Below are 10,076 nucleotides of genomic sequence, written 5' to 3' on the forward strand. Positions count from 1 at the left end.
GCAACGGTTGATATGATAGAAATTCAAGGAAACACCTTACAGTAATATGGCAACGGTTGATAAAAATCATCAGCATATGCTTACAGTTAAGTTACACTAGGGGAAAATTTGGCATAAATATTGCCAGGAAGAAATGGCAGCCATCATGTAAAAGTGTCATTTCATACGTTAGAAATTGCAGACCAGTTTTACTTTGCCATTTATGCAACATAAATGGTAGTAAGAAATGGAAAACATCATGTAAAAGTGCCATTGTCTTCCTAAGAAATGATAGGTCACTTATTTGGTGCCATTTATGTCACAATAAGAAATGGTAGCCATCATGTACAAAATGGAAGGCCATTTCTTAGTTGCCATTTATGTGACATAAATGACAGTAGGAAATGGCATTCAATATGTAAAAGTGCCGTTCTTTACGCAAGAAATGGGAGGACACTAGTTGGGTGTCATCTATGCAACATAAACGGCAGTAAGAAACGGTACCCAACATGTAAGATTGTCATTCCTCATGTTTTAGGTGTCATTTATGTGGCATGCATACAGAAATGGCATCTTGGAAGTACAAGTGACTTATCTTACTTAGGATTGTTTTAAGGGGTTATATATACAAAGAGATTGTAGTAGGAAATAACAATAACAAATGACAATGGAAATGGCAGCCTAGTGGAGTATAACTAATTACAATGCATTTTAATCCAATTAGATACTAATGAATATAATGAGTATACTCGAGTCCTTTAATGAAGTTTATTTTCAATTACTTCGTTTGGAATTTATACACAAGCAATAAGAATAGGTGATGAAATTGAAATTGGCATTACAAAGTTTGTACGATGACAAATGGCAGCCATGAAGTAAATGTGTTATTCCTTGATAAAAGTCATGTGCAATCTTGATTGAATTAGGTGCAAATAAATCAGATTGAGTACAATTGAATTCATTAATGAAAATTGCAATGGCATATATTATATGAAGTGCCAGTAGGAAACGAAAACCATAAAACAATTGTGCCATTTTTTAACCATGCTTATTATGAGAGTGCAAATGACATACAATTAAGTATGTGACTATAGGTAACTTAATTAATTAAACTCATTCTGAAAGCAATGGAGTTCACATGATGACATGATTGCAGTAAATGTTAACCATTTAGTAAAAGCATATAAGTGCAGTTAACTGGATATTAGTATAAGCAATATAGAAATATCAATACTAGTACTACCAACACCAGTATGAAACTAGTACCACTACTAGTATGGCAGTATAGCAGTTTTTTCAAATACCAGTACTACCAATACCAGTACTAAGAATAAAAAACCTGACGACTTCTACTAGTACCAGTACCACTATATCAAACCAGTATTTATATCAATACACCGGCTCTCATCAGGACTCTTGTAGAGTTACCTATTTCCTTGGTTTTACATTTTTTCTGGTATTCGCGGTGCGACAAAATGTCTAGGAAACAGTATACCAGTAAACCGGTAGACTAGTATAGCAGTAAAGCAGCACCAGTACCAGTCCTACCAGAACTAGTACTAGGGCTGAAAATTTTAAAACTAGTAGCATTACTAGTATACTTGTTTAAACAGTATAGCCATATCAGTACCAATACTAACAGTATTGGTACTAGCACTGAAAATCTAAAAACTGGTACCATTACCAATATACCAAATCTATATCAGTACCAATACATTGGCTCTTTGCAAGACTCGTATACAATTACCTATTTTCTATTTTCAAATATAAAACTATTGGTTTCTTTATTCTTTTTATACTTTTGACATAGACAAATGTTTTGGAACTGATATACCAGTATAGCAATATAGTAGTATAGCAGTATCAATTCTAGCACTACTAGTATCAGTACCAGCATTGAAGGACTGACACTAGTACCAGTACTAATGTACCAATATACCAGGATAGCGGTATAGCAATACCAGTACCACCAATACTAGAATTGAAAATCTGAGTCTGGTACCAAAACCAGTACCAGTATACCAAAGTGATAAAGGTTTGTTTATGATAGTGTAATTGGCTACCAAAGTGGCTTGAAATTTTTCTTGCACAAAAAAGATGTACCTTTGTGACATGGAAAACAACTAGGATGCCCATGCATCAGCTACATACAGATCCAATGCTAACAGAATGTTGTGTTGTTCTATGGGCGCAGGTGAGGGCTACTTTCTTTGGTTCGGCTTTCTGGTGCTTTATTGTTTGGAAGATTGGCACCTAGTTCAAAGTTTGTGAAGGACTTTCCACCTTTTGGCTGGCGTCTTATAGCAACCTGTTGATATTCAATTGTACAAAATCAGGCTATCTAAGTATGTTTTGTATAATAAACCTTGTATTTATCTAAGTACCTTGGTCTTTAAAAATGTATATGTCGTTTGTGGGTAATATATGTAAATATCTAAAACACACACAAATTGCACTTATATCCAGTCTTACAATTGGGTTAGGACCAGGCTCCTACTATTGTGCTAGGTCAGGATGAACTGTTGAAACAGTCAGTCTAGGCTAGGGGGCTAGCCTCACACGATCAATATGAATGTTTTTTTACCGGTTGAAGGTTGAGGTGGCTACCAAAATATTACACTACATCGTAAAATGTATAGTTTGTTTTTTATTATGCCTTTTATTATACTTCCTTTCCAATTTTTGGGACATTTCAATTTTTTGATCATTTCTAACTATGCCTCCTTTAGGCTATTTTATTGTATCAGGGACTGGATTTACCAATAGAGCCTCTGTCACATGGGCTTCAGTTTTGGTTCTTAGATGTATTCAAGATGTGGAAGCATCTGCCCTTATTGTGGCCTCGTCTAGTAATCCTACTACCTCTCTGATTCACACAGTCTCCTTTAACAAACTGGTCAAAACTTTAGTTGTTTTGGTTAAAAATAGAAAAGGACGGTGTCTCAATTATTACCGACATTATTGCTAATATTCCAACTATCTCTAAAGCTCATAAAGAGGATTTGGCCAAGTTCTCGTCTGATGGTGCTGAACTTGCTAACCTTCTCAAAAAGCAATGTGGGCTCAGCCCGAGTTTTGTCACGGCCCCGACTGTTCCGAGTCTTCCAACTACCAATAGTCTTTTCTATAGGGATGTTGTAGCTGCTGAAGCTGTTAAAGAATTTCAGAGAGATTTATGTTCTCTTAGTGAGACTTCGCTTTTGGAATTGGTATCTAAGGTATCCAGAATCTTCCCCTTTTTACCAATTTGACAAGTGGAGGTTGAATCTTTAGGAGTGGAGCACAAACTTTGGTTACTCCCTAATAAAGGTTTTCTGGCTCCTATCTCAATAGAGACCTGGGTTTTTTTTTTGGCAAATATGCCAGCTGCTAAAATGGAGGAGTCTAAGCTAAAGACACTCAAAGGAGTGCAATGTTTGGAAAAAGGACACGTATTAAAGCTCCATTCAACATGTATTTTCTAGATTCCAAGAAGTGTAGCTCTAATGCAACTCTTTATGTGAGAACCAAAGGTCTCATGGAGTTCAGTAAAAACAATGTAGATTATTATGCAAAATCAATATGGAATATTTACAGACCATATCTCAAGCGCGCTTGCAGATTTCTTGAGCCTAAAGCGTCATGTGAGTCTTGCATTATATGGTTTGACCATGCAGTGTGGTATGCACTCAACAATCTGGAATCTATTTTCCCTGAAAGACCTACATCCTTTCATCTTACTCTCATATGCTTCTAGTTAGGAGGACAAGCCAAGGAGTTGGTTTTGGCACAAATTGCATTCATACATTTTCATGGTTGACATGCTCAAGGAGCTTGGGGAAAATGAGCCAGGGATGCTCCTTAAACTAATTACGGCTCTTACAAAGGGATGAAAACTATTCTAGGACTTCTGAAGCCTAACTTTAAAGATGATGAGTCCCCTTCTCAAAAAAGACCCAACACATTGCTAACTCCAAACTCCACGTTTACTTCCTTTCTTACACCTTCTTCGTCTTCTGACTCTTGTTTTTTGCAAGAGGAAAATCTAAAAGCTTTACAAGAGGAAGGGGTCGGGGGTTGTCTATTAAACACCTTTTGGAAATGTGAATGTGCAGGTAGCAGTCAATGAGGTCGGGAGGCGCTGTCTACCAAGCAAAACTGAGGGTTGTAGTGCAAATTTCATTCATTGTCATTTCACCAAAAGAATTTTGGATTTCTTTTCACCAAATTTATTTTTGGTGAATGCTTTGATCTAATTTATGGTAATCATTCTATGATTAAAATTGGTGTTTGGTTGGAGATATTCTGACCCTATCAAGTGTTTTCTATACTCAAATGCATTTCTGAGACATGAACCCATTTTAAAGTGTAAATGGAAAAAAAAATTCCACTTACTACAAGGATTTTGGTTTTATAGGTATGCATGTATGTGTGACAAACCTAACTATAATTAAGACTTCTTCTCTTCGAGAGTTACTTGGTATGGGTTTGAATCACATACCTATAGAACCTCTTAATCCTACAATGGCATTGTCTGCAATACTGGATTTCCTAGCTGACTTAGCCTTAAAGCTCCAACTGGAGCAGCAGATCCTACAAGATCTTGTAGAAAAACTTAAAGCCGTCTTTTTTCAAAAAAATGGGCTTTTGCCATATAAATGGCTTAGCTTGGATACTGCTTGGATCAACCCAAAAATTATGCAAGATTGTCATGAGATGGCTCGCGATTGGTTTATTGTCGCCTTAATAAAGTAGCTAACACTGTATCAGTCATTTGTAAGAAGCTTGTTTATGAAGTTGCCCTGTTAAGGTGGGTGGAAATGAATTTGAAAAGGCCAATGAAACACTAAAGGATGTGGCCTTAGCCCTACTAAGGGATTTGGACAATATGGGATACAGTGAAACTTGAAATAAGCTTCCCGTGCTATTTCCAACTTGTAAAAAACACAAACAAAAGTTCAAATTGATTTTTGATTCTTCAAACTATATTTTTCCTTGTGTAGCAAAAGATATTACTTCTTGTCTAAACCTAGTCATGGCAGAGGTCTGCAATCTTTGTGCTAAAAAAAGGACAGATCTTGAAAAATTCAATGATATAGATTGTTGTACTTTCTGGCTTACTAGGAATTCATCAGAGGTATTTATCAACCTACCTACGGATATCTGTTGTATCTTCACTGCTGATATTACACAATGTTATGAGAATATTCCTCTCTTAGGGAATGATGGCCTTCTTGGAGTGCTCGAACATAGTATCAACATCGCTTTTGCCAACAAAAAAAAACAAGGGTTTGAAAAGATCTCACTAGTTAGAACACCTTGTTGGGTTAAAAATTCTATTAAAAAGCCACCACAGTGCTTTGACAAAATTTCTCTAATTATGATAACTAGATGGATATTGTAGAACTGATTTATCCAATTAGGGCCAAACTGCTATAGACAAAAGAAGGAATACCTATGGGGTTCTCCTGCTCACCTATAATGTGCAATGTGTACCTATTATTTTTTTGAATACAAATGGTTGTGTTCAAAAATGAAACATTATGAGGAGGCCAAACAACTTTCAGTCTTCAATAACACGTTTAGATTCATGGATGATTTATTGAGTATAAACAATCAGAACTTCAAAGATTACTTGACTGAGATTTACCCACCTTGCCTCTTGATAGAGCCTACCTATCTAGAAGAACTGGAGGTTGATGGTAGAACTATGATTAAAAACAACTGTTTTTTGAACATGGAAATTCAACTACATTGGACAATACACTACACGCTTCTTTTGGAAGCGGGATAATTTGTCACTTAATCTTGCATAATTCGTCAAAAGAAAAAGTAAGAGACCTATTAAAAATGCACGTAACACTTGCTTAGTTATTCTGTCACTAATTATGTATTCATCTACGGATAACTTGTAAGCCTATGAAGAAATCAACAAGTTGATATGTAAATTTTGTAATAATTGTTTTTTGCGGAGTGAACTGATTACTAGTATAACAAAAGAAATTTGCATAAATGACTGGCAAGGAGCCAGAGTAGATCATTTTTTTCTTTGCAATCTAATAAGGAAGTAGGCCCATACCTAATGGATCGACGACCTTATTAGGTATATGCCTGGGTATGGGTGGGCGCGTGCGCACACACACACACACACACACTTATGGCTAGTTTTAGCTTGATTGTAATTTTATTTTGTTGGGACTACTAGCTAGGGATACCTAGAGTGTACTACTGGCTTGAATAAAGAAATTTTTTGATGACCTTACGGTATCTTTACCTTGTAAAATAAAGGGGACATTTTGCCTTGCAGGGATAGTGGATTGTATTGACTAAGGTGGGACCATACCAATACCTAACCCTGTAGTTAATTGAGTTCATGAGGGTATGGGGGTTTTATGGCTCTGCATTCCTTGCCATTTTTTGCAAAACCATGGTGGCTTCCTCCTTTTACGCACTCTCTATTCTGTGTGCATGCAGCGTGGTTTAACTCCATATATGAAATTTCCACCTGCTTCTCTTGAATGAGCCTTTTGAATTACTTCCTTTTGGTCAAAATTAGGAACACACCTTCCAATCACCTGATCAATCCCTTCTTTGTACAAAGCTCCCGCAATTACCAAAAAAGGTCTACTTTTCAGAGCAAGCTTTCTTCTTTGATCACCTGTGAAACCTAGTGGCATAGTATCATCCATCAAGAATATCAACATCTGATCATACCATGAATCAGAAATTGCATTTTGAACCTCAAACAATTCAACATCAGGGAAGTCATCATTAAAACATGTTGGTTGTTCCCATGTTTCTAATTTGCTTGAATATTCTGCTATAGCATGCTCCTTAACTGGTGTGTGAATAATCACAAACTCAAACTCTTGCAACAACAACATCCATCTAGCTAATCTCCATATCAAGAAGGGCTTCTTAATCAAATATAACAATGCTTGGTGGTCAACATGCAAAACAGTGTAGGGGCCTCATGTTCTGTGTTGGCGGTTGGCTGCCACTTGCTCCATAACACATCTTTTTTCTCCCTCCCTATGTATGCCTCTGTACCTACAGCGCACTACTACTACAGCTACCTACTGTGGATTTTAGCTCACTTAGCATTGGTAGTGTGTGCATGTGTCCATGTATTTATTTGCATATTAGCACTTCATATGAACTGGCCTACTGGTTGGTACAATTAAGTACTAGATCTATGGCTAAAGGCAAGGAGACACAGGCCATTGTGGAGCTGGCTACTTGTTAGGTAAAGGTGGTGTGTCTCACTGTGCTTTGCCCGTGTCTGCCGGCCAGTGTCCGGCTGCCCACATTTATCTCCTTATTCTTTATACATACAAAGAATAAGGAGCTCTCACTTACATTCTCAGATAGTGCTCACACAGTGAGATTTGGGAGCTCCACTCACATCTTGTGTCGTGCTCTCTCTCCCCCTCTCTCCCCTTCGCACTCTCTATGCACGCACACTGCATCCACGCACTCACAATTGGTATCAGAGCTTTGGCTTCGCGATAGATGGAGTGCTACAAAGAAGTGAGCTTTCGGCTATGGTGAGCTCGCTTTCGGTGGAAGCTTGAGATCGTTGAGCACCACCAGATCTGTGCTCATGGAAGCTTGAGGGACATTCCCAAGCCTGAGGGAAGAGTGTATTGCAAGTGTGTATGCTTTTTTTGCAATCATATTTGCAGGAAGAATGCAGATTTTCATTTCCGCAGTTCATTTTTCGGGCTCCAAAACAGTGTTTTTCGCATAACTTTTGCATACGGAATGCGATTTATGCAAGGTCAGGGTGTAACCTGGGGTTTTGGCACGCTCCAGACGCAATGGTAATGTCCATTTGAGCTGAATTTGACCTCTGAAATTTCTGCAGCAGCAGCAAGTTTTTGCTGCGTTTTTGGACCGAAAACGGTGTTTTTGGCATATCTTACACACTCGGACTCAAGTCTATATGATCTAGGGATCTACCCCAAGGTTTGTTGACGTTCCAGAGGCAATGGTGATATCAGAATTTTGAAATTATGATCTTTGAATTTTCTACAGCAACTTGCATTTTTTTGAGACACAAAAGATTTGGCAGTTAAGGGCTTGTATACTGCAAATCATTGTGTAGATTGCGTCTGGGGATATGTACGTCACATTGTGGAGTCCATTGGGTGATGATTTAACTTGCAATTGTTGATTTGGGATGTGGTTCTTGGACTAAGGCACATCCGTATGCAGTTTCTCGGCACATGGTTTTGTGTTGATGTATACTCTATGTGGGAACAAATGTGGAGATGTGGAGACATCATGGCTAAGTATTTTGGATGCATGGTTGATGCTCGCAGTTGAGCACTTGTTTATATGCATCCATTGAAGCTTGTTTATGCAAACAAGTTGACAGATTTTGTCAATATTCTCTTGAGTAGTACTCCGACTAGAGTGTGCTTGCTCTTTGTATGCCTTTGTGAGGTGATTCCGGACAACTACATTCTCGGATTTGGCCATTTGGGCATTTTGTGTTGTCTCCATTTGCGATTTACTTTTGCGTTTTTGCTCCAGTTACAAGGGAGACTCTGCCAAAATTTTGTCAAATTTGTTTGCCTATTGTAGAGGCTTGTGAGCTTAACGGTTTGCTCACTTTGTCTGCTTGAGATAGTGGTTTGCTCTCAGGTGGAGAGTTTTGTGATCTCAAGCATTGTTTGCCATTGTTTGGCATGGCCATGAGAGGCAATTTTTGTGCACGGCGACTGACATGTTGGTATTGTGGCCACAAGGGGTATATTAGGCGCCGTTGCTTCAGGCGTATGAGGCAGGGGAAGAGGCACATGCATGGTGCTACTATGAGGACAGATGCTAGGGAGTATGCATGTGACGGGCATGTCACTTTTGAGTCTAGCTTGCCTTCAGACTACTTTGTGTCTTGGGATAGCACATTGTCTACACATTTTCTACTAGACGAGCATGCAGTTTTTCACGTGACGCCACGTCGTGATTTGTTTTATTCTTTCTCTAGTGGGAGACTTGGTTGTGTGCAGTTTGTTGATGGTTCAACATATGACATAGAGGGTGTTGGAGATGTATGTGTGTCTTTACCTAGTGGTGCATTGCTTACGCTATGGGATGTACGTTATATACCAGGACTCATTCAGACTCTCATTTCAGTGCATTAGTTGCAGAGTAGTGGACATTGTGTACTGCTTGGAGAGTGGTCATTTCAGATGCATAGGGGATCACTGGTGATAGCGAGAGGTGCTAGGAGTGATATGGTATACCCTTTACATATTTCTGACACACGAGACGGTGTAGTCTCTGTGTATTTGCAGCCATGTTTGGAGCGAGAGACGAGGCATGTCTCTTTTGCGGATGTGTTGCATGGAGAGCAGGTTGTGCATTTGTCTTGTGGTGATGTTCACGCAGACAGTGGTATCTCTGGGGATGCACAGTTTTGTCAGTCATCAGTTGAGGTGACATCAATTGAGCCAGAGATCGATGCATTGTTCTATGATGTGTCTGATACGTTTGAGGGCGACAGTGTCCTTCAGACAGCTGTGTTTGATTGCAGTGGTGCTGATTTTTTGGTTTTGCAGTCATTCTCAGCGGACATGCCTTTGCCAGATGATGTTGACATGGTGATGCATAGTCAGGTGGTTACTGATGAGGATGCATATGGCACTGAGGTTGTTGACAGGGATAGGTTGGCAAACATAGTGCATGTTTCATCAGCTTTTGGGTCTCTCATGTCTAACCTTTTGGTTTCAAGACCTGATCTTGCTTATGTGGTTGGTGCATTTGCAGTGGGAGTTGTCAATTGTGCGATGACTGACACTGGCATTGTGCATCGTGGAGCCATGTAGGTCGTCACTCGATACCTGCATCATGAGTGTCATCGTAGCTCTAGCCCTAGTGGTATGCATGTTGCATCTACACTAGAGCATGTTTGGAGTGAGCCAGTGGGAATAGGTTGAGAGTCGTCTTCTCTCACCTCTCGTATATACTAGTTGTAGGCTAGTCTTCTCGCCACTTATCGACACACAGCCTTTAGTGGGAGAATGTTAGGTAAAGGCGGTGTGCCTCACTATGCTTTGCCCGTGTCTGTCGGGCCCCGGCCAGTGTCCGGCTACCCACATTTATCTCCTTAT

This window comes from Adiantum capillus-veneris, chromosome 30, assembly GCF_014529385.1.
Source record: "Adiantum capillus-veneris isolate H3 chromosome 30, ASM1452938v2, whole genome shotgun sequence".
NCBI classification, from domain to species: domain Eukaryota; kingdom Viridiplantae; phylum Streptophyta; class Polypodiopsida; order Polypodiales; family Pteridaceae; genus Adiantum; species Adiantum capillus-veneris.